Source organism: Oncorhynchus gorbuscha, linkage group LG26 (assembly GCF_021184085.1).
Source record: "Oncorhynchus gorbuscha isolate QuinsamMale2020 ecotype Even-year linkage group LG26, OgorEven_v1.0, whole genome shotgun sequence".
NCBI classification, from domain to species: domain Eukaryota; kingdom Metazoa; phylum Chordata; class Actinopteri; order Salmoniformes; family Salmonidae; genus Oncorhynchus; species Oncorhynchus gorbuscha.
This window is the reverse complement of record NC_060198.1, coordinates 15724134-15741060: the sequence shown is the minus strand read 5'-3', so window position 1 is coordinate 15741060 and position 16927 is coordinate 15724134.

Genomic DNA, 16927 nt, shown 5'->3' with positions numbered 1-16927 from the left:
GTCAAAGGTGATGGGGGTTCAAAGGCTGGAGGAGAGAGGAGGCTTGGCCTAGGGCATTCACTCACTGGCTTTATTCCAAATGACACCCTATTCCCTTTATCGTGCACTACTATATACTGTATATCCTTATATAGTGCACTATGTAGGGAATAGCGTGTCATTTGGGATGCAGGCATTCACTTACTCACTCACTCACTCACTCACTCACTCACTCACTCACTCACTCACTCACTCACTCACTCACTCACTCACTCACTCACTCACTCACTCACTCACTCTGACCTGGGCCTGGACGGGTGAGGGTGACGGAGGATCTGACTGGTGGGCAGATAAACCGCCAGTGATTGGGCCGTGACCCCATCCTAAATAGCCCGACCCGTTCCTCTCGGCCCGTCACTTTCTGTCGAGCTGTGCGTTTCAGAGGGACTTGGTGAACCCGTGTCTCATGCGATCAGCCACCGGCTTTACTCACTAAGTCCTCTCTCATAGAATGAGGGGAAGAGGGAGGGAACAAGGGAAGGAAGGAAAGAGGAAAAACAGGCTCAGCAGTTTAACCCGTTGACCGGAGTATCGCCAGAATGTTTGTAATGGGTTTATGAGTCACGCACTAAGTCCCCTAAGACAGGGGCACGTAAACATTACCTCATACCGTCCACCTCCCAGGGACTAGCTTGGGTTGAGTGTGTGTCTGTGTGTGAGTATTTACTCTGTGTGTGTTTGTGTGTGTGTATATATCTGTGTCTGTTTCTGTGTGAGTGTGTGTGCGCCCGCTTAAGTGAGTAATTAGCTCCTTTGGCCTCCAGTGACACTCCACAAGTGACAAGAAGGTCACTTGTCACTCTGGCTAAACATTGTTTTTCACAAAATATTTTGTTCCAACCAATCACGTGTATGGGTTTTTAACTTTAACCTAAGTCATACAGGAAGACACCACGTTGAGGGTCTCAGTGAGATTGTGAAGTCTTTGAAGGAACTGAGAAGCCTTGACGGTAAATCAAGGTACAGTTATTCCTCTGTAGCCAATCGTATCAGCATTCAAAACTGTTGGCTATATATTCTGTCACTATCACGCTTTACTATAGTCACCTGTTTGGTAGAAGCATTAGAGGTTTTATGACATTGCATACAACAATAAATAGAATAAATAATATCCATGCTTTTCATTAAAAAATATATATTTTTATCATCTGATTGTAAAAGTCTGAAAATGCTTATGTTGGAGGTTCTAACATTCTGTAAGTACAGCGGTACTCAGAGCTGCTTGCACTTGCCATCATGACTGTCAGTGTCTCACCCATAGGATACTAGTGTGTCCTCAGACTTTTTCCACTGTCCCTCTGTGTGTGTGGGGTGGCTCTTATCACACAGACAAAACCCAAGAGATATCTGTCCCCAATTATAACCCCCTCTCTCTCTCTTCTCTTTTCTCTCTCTCTCTATCCCTCCACTGCAGGAGGGAAAAGGCATCATGGAGAGAGGAGAGAGAAAAAAGAGGAGAGGAAGTTTGGTTTGGGTCGAGGAGTGCTTGAGCATGGAGAGAGAGAGAGAGAGAGAGAGAGAGAGAGAGAGAGAGAGAGAGAGAGAGAGAGAGAGAGAGAGAGAGAGAGAGAGAGAGAGAGAGAGAGAGAGAGAGAGAGAGAGAGTGGGATGAGGCAGATGAGAAAGGAGTGAGCTACTAGGAAGTTGGTTACAGACACTGATCTATGGTAAGTTTGATGTTTTCCCCTCTTAGTCCTAAATGTTAGGATTTAGGGAGAGGAAGCTGCTTGTAGACTTGTGCCTAAGGGCAACTTCTTCCCAGAGATAAGAGGTTGAGGTTAAGGCACAAAGGGAAAAGGATGACATCACTGTCTAGGGTTGCCTGCTGTGGGTTGAACTGGGAAAACATGTAGGAAAAAAAGGCTAGACCCAAGGGCATCCAGACAGTAAGTTACTTCCAAATGGCACCCTATTCCCTATATATAGTGCAGTGCTTGGACCCGGGTCAAAAGAAGTACACTATATAGGGAATAGGGTGCCATTTGGGATGCAATGGTGTTATAGCCTACAGTATGGGAGATGGCAAGATGAATACAGACTTTCCTCAACCACCGCCTGTAGATATAAATAGGAAAGAATAGTCAGCCGTTACAATTTTAAAGACCATGTGTGTCACCTTCAAAATCTTGGCCTGATAGTGTATTTCTTTGAGTAACTGTCAAGTATAATCCTAACTACCGGTACTAACATTCTCTTTTCACAAAGGCCATTTCCCAAACAGAGCCTTTAGTCAGGGAAACATCCTGTTTGTGTGTCTTCTCGTGCTCTTACAAACAGAAACCAAATGCCAGCTGCAGTGTTGTGCTCTTCTGCTCTATACCCCAGTGACCTTCAGCCAGAGTCAATTTCAAACGAACGTCAGAAGGAAAGTTTAAATAAATGCGGGAGGCTGTGCAACATCACACACTGCAAAAAACAACCGCCATTTCCTCCTCAGACAAAATGTGTGTGTGTGTGTGTGTATGCGTGTGTATGTGTAGGAGAGGGAGGGGTGTGTGTTTGTTTGAGGTGAGCTCAGCTTTTGTCATGCTGGCGGTTTGAAAACGGACTCTTTTCTCACTTCCTGCAGTAAGAGCACATGTATAACCGTCATGTGGCCCGAAGAAAGATTTGAAAAACAATATGCAAAGAGGCAGGTGTGTGTATATGTGTAGTATAGTATGACACAGCATGATAATGGTGCTGCTTGCCACCTTGCATGATTTGGGACAGAGCCCTAGAGTACACATACAGTACATACATGCTAACGCTAGGACCTCTAAATAGTTAGTTAAATAGTCAACCAATAGCTACCCAGACTATTTGCACGGACCCTTTTTGCAGTAACTCTTAACTCATGACATACGCTGCTGTTACTGATGATTATATATCCCGTTGCCTGGTCAATTTATGTATGTACATATCTACCTCAATTACCTTGTACATCGACTCGGGATAAAGACAAGTTATCGTTACTCATTGTGTATTTATTCCTCATGTTATAATTGTTCTATAATTTCAATGTTTTTCTCTCTGCATTGTCGGGAAGGGCCCCGTAGGTAAGCATTTCACAGTTAGTTTGCACACACACACGTACTAGGCTTCTATTTCTCCAGACTTGGCTGCAGAGCATCTGTTGGAGTGGCTAATGATGCGTAGTTAGAAGTTTTACATGAAGTTCCTTCCAAACCTGTGTGGTTATTCTCAAATTTACTTTAGTTGAAAAACAATATGATGTTAATTGTGACTGAATATCACAGCGAACAATTGTAATGCAAACGCCATGGTGACAACAATATGTCGCTATAAATCTCTTCCCTTTTAAGTAATCTTACACTTTTCATCCACACCATCAATGTTGTTTATAGTAACTGGCTGATTGGGAGATTTATTGCTCAGTGCGTCATTTGGTTGGTTGGTTGATTGATTGGTTGATTTGAGGTCCTAGCGTTAGCATGTATGTACTGTATGTGTACTCTAGGGCTCTGTCCCAAATTGGACTCTATTTCTTATATAGTGTACTACCTTTGACCAGGGCCCATGGAGCTCTGGTCAAAAGTAGTTTATAATGTAGGGAATAGGGTGCCATTTAGGACGCAGACTATCTGTAGCTATCACAATGTGATTGTGATAAAGGGCATGGATGTGGTCCACATCACTAGTGTCCATCCAGGGAGCACGGGGTTAACGAAACGAAGCGACTGTTTAGTGTTAACGTGCAGACAGTTGCGCAACTGTGACGCATGCTTTTGACCTTTGATTGATCACTTTGTTGACCCCTCTCTCTCGCTTTCTGTCTCTCAACCGTGCATATGCACAGACACACACACACACACACACACACACACACACACACACACACACACACACACACACACACACACACACACACACACACACACACACACACACACACACACACACACACACACACACACACACACACACACACACACACACACACACACACACACACACACGTACTAGGCTTCTATTTCTCCAGACATGGCTGCAGAGCATCTGTTGGAGTGGCTAATGATGCGTGTTAGTACTTCGGTGCAGACAGGGTGTTTTGTCTCCCCCGATGAAGGTGAACACAAACAGAAAGATGGCCATAGCACGCACACTCTTCCGAAAAACAAGATCAGAAAATGTGTTTGCTTCTGTTTGCTGACCCAGCTACGGTGGTGTGTGCGGCACATGTTCCAGGTGGATCTGTTATGCTGATGAATGAGGACCCAAAAGCGACTTAACGAAAACAGAGTCTTTATTCCAGTATATGACAAAAGTAATAATCCTGGAAAAATCAAGAAGAAAACAAAACAGGAAAAAACTTAAATCCACTCGTAGTAACGAGGACAGACTGGAGACTCGACCATTGACTGCAGGTTGCTTCGGGAAGGCACCGACCGTAGCAGACTAAGACACCTGCTCACACGCAGCATCTGAAGGAGACAAAACACGACAGGGCGAGACAAGGACACAGAACAGCGTACATCATACAAGGATCCGACAAGGACAGAAGCGGAAAACAAGGGGAGAAATAGGGCTCTAATCAGAGGGCAAAATAGGGGACAGGTGTGAAAAGAGTAAATGAGTGAGTTAGGAGAATGAGGAACAGCTGGGAGCATGAACGGAACGATAGAGAGAAGAGAGAGAGGGAGGGGGAGAGAGAGGGATAGAAAAAGGGAACGAACCTAATAAGACCAGCAGGGGGAAACGAACAGAAGGGAAAGCAGAAGGACAAGACAATATATGACAAAACATGACAGTACCCCCCCACTCACCGAGCGCCTCCTGGCGCACTCGAGGAGGAACACTGGCGGCAACGGAGGAAATCATAGATCACAAACGGTCCAGCACGTCCCGAGAAAGAACCCAACTCCTCTCCTCAGGACCGTAACGGAAGACGAAGAAGAGGGAATCTAGGGCTACTACTCTAAAAAAAATGAGACACGGGTAGAGAACTGTAAGCTTTAGAGCAAACAGGACCAAACAGGCAAGGAGAGTAACAACTAGGGACAGACTGAGACACAGCAAGGCTAAGACTAGGAACAGGAGAGAGGCGGTGGCTGTGGACAGACTGAGACACAGCAAGTGCAGGAGCAGGACCAGGAGAGATGCGGTGGCAGGGAACAGACTGAGACACAGCAAGGGCAGGACAGATGCGGTGGCTGGGGACAGACTGAGACCCAGCAAGACCAGGAGCAGAAGCAGAAAAAAAGTTACCAGACTTATTCTGCGGGCAGTCCGAACAAGCAGCCACGAAACGGCGCGTGTCACGCTCCTGTGTGGGCCACCAAAACCGCTGGCGAATAGAAGCAAGCGTACCCCGAACGCCGGGGTGGCCAGCTAACTTGGCAGAGTGCGCCCACTGAAGAACAGCCGGACGAGTAGAGACAGGAACGAAAAGAAGGTTACTAGGACAAGCGCGCGGCGACGGAGTGTGAGTGAGTGCTTGCTTAACCTGTCTCTCAATTCCCCAGACAGTCAACCCGACAACACGCCCATCAGGAAGAATCCCCTCGGGATCGGTAGAAGCCACAGAAGAACTAAAGAGACGGGATAAAGCATGAGGCTTGGTGTTCTTAGTACCCGGGCAATAAGAAATAACGAACTCGAAACGAGCGAAAAACAACGCCCAACGAGCATGACGGGCATTCAGTCGTTTGGCAGAACGGATGTACTCAAGGTTCCTTTGGTCAGTCCAAACGACAAAAGGAACGGTCGCCCCCTCCAACCACTGTCGCCATTCGCCTAGGGCTAAACGGATGGCGAGCAGTTCGCGGTTAGCCACATCATAGTTACGTTCCGACGGCGACAGGCGATGAGAAAAATACGCGCAAGGGTGGACCCCATCGTCAGTATCGGAGCGCTGGGACAGAATGGCTCCCACGCCCACCCCGACGCGTCAACCTCGACAATGAACTGTTTAGTGACGTCAGGTGCAACAAGGATAGGAGCGGATGCAAAACGCTTCTTGAGGAGATCAGAACAACAATCATACGACCGGTGAGGAGGAAGGGAGTTGGTTCTGGACCGACTGAAGACCGTGCGCAGATCATGATATTCCTCCGGCACTCCTGTCAAATCACCAGGTTCCTCCTGTGAAGAGGGAGCAGAAGAAACAGGAGGAATAGCAGACATTAAACACTTCACATGACAAGAAACGTTCCAGGAAAGGATAGAATTACTAGACCAATCAAAAGAAGGATTATGACACACTAGCCAGGGATGACCCAAAACAACAGGTGTAAAAGGTGAACAAAAAATCAAAAAAGAAATGGTCTCACTATGGTTACCAGATACTGTGAGGGTTAAAGGTAGTGTTTCACATAATATACTGGGGAGAGGACTACCATCCAAGGCGAACATGACCGTGGGCTCCCCTAACTGTCTGAGAGGAATGTCATGTTCCCGAGCCCAGGCTTCGTCCATAAAACAGCCCTCCGCCCCAGCGTCTATTAATGCACTGCAGGAAGCTGCCGATCCGGTCCAGCGTAGATGGACCGGCAAGGTAGTACAGGTACTTGACGGAGAGGACAGTCTAGTAGCGCTTATCAGTCGCCCTCCGCTTACTGATGAGCTCTGGCCTTTAACTGGACATGAAATGACAAAATGACCAGCGGAACCGCAATAGAGACAGAGGCGGTTGGTGATTCTCCGTTCCCTCTTCTTAGTCGAAATGCGAATAGCCCCCAGCTGCATGGGCTCAACACCTGAGTCAGTGGGGAAAGATGGTAGTGTCGGAGAGAGGGGGGACACAGTTAACGCGAGCTCTCTTCTATGAGCTCGGTGACGAAGATCTACCCGTCGTTCAATGCGAATAGCGAGTTCAATCAAAGAATCCACGCTGGATGGAACCTCCAGAGAGAGAATCTCAGCCTTAACCTTAGCGTGGAGTCCCTCCAGAAAACGAGCGAGCAACGCCTGCTCGTTCCAGTTACTGGAGGCAGCAAGAGTGCGAAACTCTATAGAGTAATCCGTTATGGATCGATTACCTTGACATAGGGAAGACAGGGACCAGGAAGCTTCTTTCCCAAAAACAGAACGATCAAAAACCCTTATCATCTCCTCTTTAAAGTTCAGATAATCGTTAGTACACTCAGCGCTTGCCTCCCAGATAGCTGTGCCCCACTGCCGAGCCCGACCAGTAAGGAGTGATATGACGTAGGCAATCCGAGCTCTCTCTCTTGAGTATGTGTTGGGCTGGAGAGAGAACACAATATCACACTGGGTGAGAAAGGAGCGGCACTCAGTGGGCTGCCCAGATTAACATGGTGGGTTATTAACCCTAGGTTCCGGAGACTCGGAAGACCCGGAAGTAGCTGGTGGCACGAGACGAAGACTCTGATACTGTCCTGTGAGGTCGGAGACCTGAGCGGCCAGGGTCTCAACGGCATGCCGAGCAGCAGATAATTCCTGCTCGTGTCTGCCGAGCATCGCTCCCTGGAACTCGAGAGTAGAGTAGAGAGAATCCATAGTCGCTGGGTCCATTCTTGGTCGGATCCTTCTGTTATGCTGATGAATGAGGACCCAAAAGCGACTTAACGAAAACAGAGTCTTTATTCCAGTATATGACAAAAGTAATAATCCTGGAAAAATCAAGAAGAAAACAAAACAGGAAAAAACTTAAATCCACTCGTAGTAACGAGGACAGACTGGAGACTCGACCATTGACTGCAGGTTGCTTCGGGAAGGCACCGACCGTAGCAGACTAAGACACCTGCTCACACGCAGCATCTGAAGGAGACAAAACACGACAGGGCGAGACAAGGACACAGAACAGTGTACATCATACAAGGATCCGACAAGGACAGAAGCGGAAAACAAGGGGAGAAATAGGGCTCTAATCAGAGGGCAAAATAGGGGACAGGTGTGAAAAGAGTAAATGAGTGAGTTAGGAGAATGAGGAACAGCTGGGAGCAGGAACGGAACGATAGAGAGAAGAGAGAGAGGGAGGGGGAGAGAGAGGGATAGAAAAAGGGAACGAACCTAATAAGACCAGCAGGGGGAAACGAACAGAAGGGAAAGCACAAGGACAAGACAATATATGACAAAACATGACAGGATCATGGGAAAAAACGAGACTGGATGAGTTGAGCCATTACCATAGCGATGCAGGTGGACAGCTGCTCACGCACCTAGGACAGTGTTCAAAGTGGTTAGGGGTTGACGAGGTAGGATTAAGGTTAAGACATGTTGTTACCTCAATGGGGAACAGACAGTAACGTTCGAAGAATGGCCCCAAAATGCACAGCGATGGGTTGAGATCAAATGATCCCAAACAACATATATATATATATATATATATATATATATATATATATATATATATATATATATATATATATATATATATATATATATATATAACCACTGGTCTCCATGACAACTGAAAAGATCAAAGGGCATCGGATACTACGTTGTTGTTGCATCCATGGAAATAATTGGAGGTAGTAAATTCTGCTTAGAATATGGCTCCATACTACTATGGTAACACTTCAATAAACATGGTCTGTCATAATTAGGAACAGTTTTTCCTGACCACGTGAACCGTCCAGGAAAATGTCAGGGTTCAAATCAAATGTTATTTATCACATGCTTTATAAACAACAGGTGCAAATGTGAACTGCTTACCTACGGGGCCATTCCCAACAATGCAGAGAGAAAGACATTGAAATTATAGAACAACTATAACATGAGGAATAAATACACATTGAGTAACGATAACTTGTCTTTATACCGAATCGATGTACAAGGTAATTGAGGTAGATATGTACATACATAAATTGACCAGGCAACGGGATATATAATAATCAGTAACAGCGCGTATGTCATGAGTCAAGAGTTACTGCAAAAAGGGTCCGTGCAAATAGCCTGGGTAGCTATTGGTTAACTATTTAACTAACTATTTAGCAGTCTTATGGCTTAGGGTGGAAGCTGTTCAGAGTTCTGTTGGTTCCAGACTTGCCATGCGGTTGCATATAGAACAGTCTATGACTTGGGTGGCTGGAGTCCTTAACAAGTTTTAGGACCTTCCTCTGAGGTCCTGGATGGCAGAGATGGCAGAGAGCTCGGCCCCAGTGATGTACTGGGCAGTACGTTCTACACTCTGTAGCGTCTAGTGGTCAAATGCCAAGCAGTTGCCATACCAAGCAGTCAAGACGCTCTCAATGGTGCAGCTGTATAACATTTTGATGATCTGAGTGCTCATGCAGAATCTTTTCAGCCTCCTTAGGGGGGAAGAGGAGTTGTCGTATCCTCTTCACGGCTGTGTTGGTGTGTGTGGAGTATGATCATTCCTTAATGATCTGGTCACAGAGTAACGTGAAGCTCTCGATCTGCTCCACTACAGCCCCGTCGTAGCATGCTCAGTTCTCCTTTTCCTGTAGTCCACGATCAGCTGCTTTGTGTTGCTGACGTTGAGGGGGAGGGTGTTGTCCTGGCACAACACTGCCAGGTCTCTGACCTCCCTGTAGGAGGTCATTGTCAGTGATCAGGCCTACCACCGTCGTATCGTCGGCAAACTTAATGGAGTTGGAGTCATGCGATGGAGTTGGAGCCACGAGTCATACGATTGCGAAATATGCCACGACTGGCCACAACAAGTTCAGGACAAGTACACTTTCATACAATTTCTCACCACACACTGTAAAATCAATCTTCTTCATTTAGAATGGTAATTAGTCTGATGGGGGGGGGCAAATGGGGATATGGAAGAAGGAGGCCTCGGGGTGACTCACCAAAAGTCATGGGGAGTTATACGCTTTGAAAGGAGTTTATCCGAGTTCTCCATAGATCGTCACGAGAGCTTCGGGTTCCAAACGGATCCCTCCTTCCCTTTTTTGTTGCATCAACATGAAAAGGATTCTCTCCCGCCTGGAGCTTGTTTCGGATATTCATGTGAGGTTTACATTTTAACCACAGGAAAAATGGCAAGAGAGATTGTTTGTGGTAGTTGGCCAACTAGGAAAATAAAGTGGCCATCTTAACTATGGATTTGATGTGTGGTGGTTTTGGAGGTACACTGGACATTGATGTGTATGATTCATGTTTTGTGCTGATATTGACCATGTGCTTAAATGGTTGGTGTAGCATTGAAGGTGATGTAATAATGTTGCTTATCTGGTGTAACATTCGAAACAAGACAAGGTTACATGAGCTGAAATGTGGCAGAACTGAATTTATTTCAATTATTTAGCCTAATATTGCAGAAAACCTTTTCCAGCCTCACTGTTTCTATATTCGATTCCATCTCCGTGTCTCTATCAGATCCTTTCTTCAGCTGTAACTGATAAACATCATAGCAGAAGTAATGAACGGTTATTTTTAATAAGTTCAAAGACAAATAGCAGTAAATATTGTATTTCCCAACATTTGACTATGACCATTTCTAATGAGCCATGAAATTATTTTCTCCAAATTAATTTAGCAGAACTGGCTTTTACTTTTGCACTAAGGCAATATTAATCTGCATGTGTTTTGAACAAGTTTTTCAGTGGTATAACACTGTTCCATATTGTTTTTGATGTAGCCTTTCAAATAGAGTTAAGTCCAAAAAAATGATTGGTTTCTTTTTGTTTCTTGATTGTCATTTGGATTTTTTATTGTTTTCACATGGTATTGACTCAAGAGAAGTCACATAGCTAGTCCTACGTCTTCCGATTTTGTTGAGGTGTTCTTGTATTCTACCTATTAGTACATTACGTTTGGATGTAGCATTTTATTGTTTTATTTTTGATGTTTAAATTCTCACAAAGCAGAAAGTATTATAAGTGTGAGAAACTGTAGCATTTCAGTAATGTGTTATCATTCTCAAGTACAGTGCAGCACGTCTTCAGGGTTGTATTCATTAGTGCACACCATGAGAAAAACATTTTGCAACTAAAATGAGATTTTCCTTTTGGACAAATTCAGGTAGTCCCTCTCCGTTTCTGTCTGTTTGCTTCCTAGTGAATACACCCCAGATTTCACTCAGTTGTAGGTCACACAGCATCCCCCTTCCAGACCTGAGACTCATACCAATACTACTACCCACACAGAACATCCTTTTTCACTGTGTGACATTGTCATTACAAACAGGTGTTTCAATTCTCTCCTCTCACAGTTACTGCACAAAGACAGTAGAGGAAAGGGAAGTGAGAGTCATGCTTAAGAAGTGAAAGTGTTCTTAGGGGGAATTTTGATGCCGTTAGGCGGTTTGAGACGTTTTTTTCCCCCTGACACTTATGAAGTCACATGGCAACCATTTCTACAGTACGCTCTGAGGGTTTGTGGGTGTCAGAAATGTGGCTTCTTCCAAATGCAGAAGGAAACAGCAACATTGCCTGACACAAACCATGTGGTTGAAATGTGTTACTCATCTTGTTATGGTGTTTAACAAGCCATTTATTCTAGAACAGCAGTAAAGTAGTAGGAGTACTAAAATACTTTTAAAGTTCACTTTCACTACTTGCTTACTTATCATGTGTTCTAGTTATATGCCAGTGGCAGTCAGTGACGTAAAAAAAAAAAATCACGAACATGGCCTTATTTATATTACAGCATATTGAATGACTCTCATTAATATTCCATTCACCCAGTTCAATGGACAAATTCATATATGTTTATCCCCGTTTTGTTCCGGTTGCTTCCGTTTTCGAGAAATGTTTTTCAACAGAGTTGGAGGAATGAATACACCCCTACTCACGCATAAACACAGTTCACTTTCATAGCAGCCACGCTGTATTACTTCTATGCTCTCTACTACTCTTACCTTATCCCTTCGCTTGTGGACTTCAATGCACAACACATCAGCTGTATGTGATCAGACGGGAAAAACTTTCAATGCCAAACCGCTCCACACAACCTACATCGTTGTCACCATATTAGCTAAAGTAAGTCATAGCATATGTAATAGAACTAACGAGTTACTAAATGCACTACAATCATGCAGTAATGTTAGTGTACAGTCATTAAGCAGTAACACCAGCGGGCCCCGGTGGCAATAAATTAGTAATACTAAAAGCTTACCTTGACTTGAAAGAGTTCCAGTGTTGTGTTGGATAGTCATAACCTGCTAGCTAACATAGCATCCCTCTGTTTGAGCAGGGTGTTTCATTAGGCTAAACTAGCTAGATGCATTTGCTAACGAAGTGAAACTGAAAGTGAATAAAAATGACAATCTCTATTTCTCTCTTGCTTCTCCTTCATTTTGGAAGAAATTAATTTGTTCAAAACTGTTCAACTATTGTCTTTCTCTCTGTTTGAGTCAACTACTCACCACATTTTATACTCTGCAGTGCTAGCTAGCTGTAGTTTATGCTTTCAGTACTAGATTAATAATCTGATCCTTTGATTGGGTGGACAACATGTCAATTCATGCTGCAAGAGCTCTGATAGGCTGGAGGACGTCCTCCGCAAGTTGTCATAATTACTGTGTAAGTCTATGGAAGGGTGTGAAAACCGTGAGCCTCCTTAGTTTTGTATTGAAGTCAATGTACCCAGAGGAGGATGGAAGCTAGCTGTCCTCCGGCTGCACCATGGTGCTACCCTACAGAGTGCTGTTGAGGCTACTGTAGACGTTCTTTGCAAAATAGTGTGTTTTGCGACGTGATTATATTTAGTATAAAAAGGATATATTTTTTATGCTTTACAATTAAACATTTGATGAAATTCACTGATGATGGTCCTATCCTTTTTCTCTGAGGAGCCTCCACTGTTATACGCTAATCCCCCCCAGGAAGTGTCTCTAAAAAAATACAAACATTATTTCCTCTTTTGATAGACTTTCTTTCCTCAATATTTTTTTTAATCAAGGTAAAATGTCAGTATAGCTTACAAAATAGCCTAGAGAGGGATGGGTGGATGAGACAACATTAGCATTCACCCACACGAGTGGTGTCTTCAAAATTATGCTAATGAACACTCTGCTGGACAAAATGATCCGTAATCAGCGTTTCATAAACCACTCCATCATCCATGGAAATTCAGATGTTTGTGTTTGTGTTTTCAACTGGGTGGTGATTCGTTATGGCCCAACATATGAAATGTAACTTTTGAGGCAAACTCAAATAAGATACATTTTTCCATTTGACAACTTGAGCAGGCTAAATGAGATTGAGAAATCATTGATGTGCATATTGAATCCTCATCATCAAATCTGTACGTTTTTGCTTCAGCACAAATAGCAACATTTAACAACTGATTTAAGCTGTCATGGCAACCTGTGCATGCCAAATGACAGAAGGTATGACTCCAAATTACAGTCTTATGACAACCTTATGCATGGAGGGTTCAAATAAACTGTTACCGATTTGCCTTTCAGAACTCGATATTGACAGGACATTTTGCCCTGTTTGCCCTTGGTCTTTCAGTGGCAATGGGCTCAGATGCCAAAGCGATCGTTTGTCACCAAAATAGGCTATAACCCAAGGTGGATACAGGAGAAGCCTTGGCCTTTGGGGAAATGGACAGAGTCCCTGGCAACTCTATCTGCTGCATGTGGCTTTCAAAAGTGTTTCTGGCATGGGCGTTAGTACTCATGGGGGGCTGGGAAACTGGATGGGGGGAAGGGGGGGTGGATTCAGTGCCAGCTAACTGGGGTAATCCTAGCATAGTTTCTAGGAGTGGATTTCACTGGCCCAGCAGAAAACCTGACCCCAGGCTCCCTCGATTCCAGTCACCCCTGACAATGGGAAGATGGAGGATGGGGATTTTTCTGGGAAGATGTATAGAGAAATAGCTGAGTGGGCTAAAATTAAACACAGTAAGTATCGAAACTGCTGTCATGAAATGAACAAAAGCAATACTCTACCGGTTGCTGGTTTGAAAATCAGAGCCGTGAAAAATCTGTTGATGTGCCTCTGAGCAATCCACTTAATCCTAATTTGCTCCAGAGGCTCCGTACTAATATAGCAACCAATTTCAATGCACATATCCATTACATGTGAGAATGTCTTTTTATTTTTTTTGTGAATAGTCTACAGCCCCAAAACTCATCATCTGCGTATTTTCCTATTCTGATCATGCCAGATGTAGTACTTTTGTATTCACATGACAGGAAGAATACTTCCAGCAAAAGGTTTGATAACAACCACAGACTGAAATGAAAGTGCATATTGTATCATTTCAAGATCTAATTTATTTGTGAAATTTCCTATTTTCATTCGTCAGACAGTAAATTGGGACACAGCATCCATTTGAATTGAACAAAATAGTTGACCCAGATTTTTGACACACATATATGCTTGTGAGGTTTGTTTTGTGACTCACGTCAGTTGACACTCCCTTCATGTTCTACTGCATGGATCACTGCTCTCAAACAATGGAGTAAGTATATATGTCACATTATATCAGCTTATCAGGTAGGGTTTCAGCGACCATTCTTATCAATACTATTAAATCAAAAGTACTTGTTTAGAAATGTTAGCCAACAGCAAAAAGGCTCTTCTTGCCTATACATTGTAAAAAAATAATTAAAAAAAGATTCAATGTACAATTGTAAGGCAACTAGCTACAATAGGATTGTGAATTTGCTCAACAAAGTAGCATTGAAGTTGATTCAACACACAATTGTGATGTAACCAGCTGCAATAGGATTGTGAGTTTTCACAATATTTGGACATATAGCTGAACTAACATTCCTTCTCAAGTTGAATTTTCTGTCATCTTTAGGTTGAGTGAACATACAATTCAACGTGTGTGTTTTCAATCTATTCTACTTTATTTACATATTTCCCAAAGTGCCTTGCCTTTCGAGTGAATTGTAGTTACCACCCATGACTGTATTTGTTAGTGACAGTGACATCACCATTGTATTCAATAGTTTTTAAGTCTATAACCTTTGGTATGTGAATGCTATCTTTTAAAAATAAACTCTTTATGACATTACGTATGGCATAAAGCTTTTATTTTGTGGACTAGTTACACCCTAACACAGTGGTCTGAAACTCCTGGTACATCAAGCCTGCAAATATAGCATAAGGCTATTCTTTGGGGGGCCTGGTTACACCTTAACCCAGTGGTCTGAAACTCTGGGTACATCAAGCCTGCAATTCACATTATGCATGCTTGCAAATTCCTATTGTAATCCAGCGAGAGGGAGGATATCCAGCAATTGGAACTTTTAACCAGTTTAGAAAAATGTATGTTATTTATGTTTGCGTAGCATAAGATTAATCAAATCACATACAAGTACATGCAAAAACACAGGTATTAAAACAAACTATTCTGAAAATCAAACTGTAAGAGAGCATGCTGGGAGATATGATAATGATGGGTGTAGTTTTGAGTTGTGTTGGGCAAACAAGAGTTTGCAGTTTCACTCAACAAGCTTGTTCAAATTCAGCTGATTTCGACCAGAGATTGTTGAGTCAACACACTTTAACATATTCCATTGCTTTTCCTGGAGTCCACTCAACCTGCATTATTTTACTGATTAATCAGTGTAGGTATATAGGAGAGAGGGGTGTGGGATAAAAACTGTGAAATTTGTTCACCCTTCTTCCCTCTTGGGTTCAAAGACAGCTATTCCATTCTGTGCTGTCATGCTGCGGCGTATCCCATGCTAAATGAGCACCCTAAGCAGTATAACAGCTCCCTGCCTGCCCCCTATCTAACCTCCCTCTCTCTCTACACACACACACACACACACGCACACACACACACACACACACACACGCACACACACACACACACACACACACACACACACACACACACACACACACACACACACACACACACACACACACACACACACACACACACACACACACACACACACACACCATCCCCAAACAAAGCCCTAGGCACATGAGAGACTCACAAGTCTGCAATTCCACCACTCCGACTTCCCACGCAAAAATCACAACAACAAGGTTCCGGGAATGAAATGCCCCCCCCCCCCCTGACGCTGTCACTTGAGGCCAATTCCTTTCCCCTGATTGCCTCATTTTCAAAGTCTCTTTTTTCCAAACCAGCTAATCAGCCCAAGCTACATTCTGCTTTCAATTTTGCTCCAAGTGCTCAGAGCGCAATAGTAGTAAGACAGAATGTGGACCATTAGCATAAGTTTGAAGCGTTATCATTTGAAGTAGGACCTTGTGCGTGGCTACAATTTGTTTACCTGGCACGCCGCAAGGGTCTGTTTTAGTCACTCACTTATATTATGGGATTGAATCAACTAGGATTCTACAGAAGGTTACGCCAAGGACATCAGGATTGCTGGAGTGGTACAATAGGCATATTGCATGTAGCGCCATATTGTGCACATCTATACAACATTATGCGTTTTGACATTGCAAAGCCTTTTTCACAGTCAGACAGAAAATAACTCCTGTGCGCCAGAGGCACAGATAAATACAGTATTCATCTCTCTGCAGGGTTCTCTTGAGAAACTAACACTAAAAACTCAGAGAAACACTTTAGGAGGCTCATAATAAAAACTATGAAAAATTCTTGACGCTAAAAACAATGAGAAACAATTCAGGAAGCTAACACTAAAAACTATGAGAAACACTTTAGGAGGCTCACAATAAAAAATGATTAGCAACACTTCAGGACGCTAATGCTAAAAACAACAGGTAAGCTAATACTTGTTATCGGTTGATTTCTGTCTGTCCGATCAATAACAGAGCAGAACAGAGAACCACATTGCCGTTGTATCATATCCTAATCTTGCCCTTGTCAAAAGATAAATGGCCACTTCCCCCCTTTTCCCCCTCCGTTCCGGAGTCCAGTTAAGTGTGCATGACAGCGCTAAAAGAAATGTATAGTAGGCTATAGGGATGGATGAGGTCATCATCGTTCTGTCTGCCTGCTCATTAGCCATGCTTAATATAGTCCGTCAGACAGAGGAAGCCATCTGGTCCGTCCTGTCCTCAGCCAGAATATGACTTGCCGCATAATTTTCAAACCTTTCCGC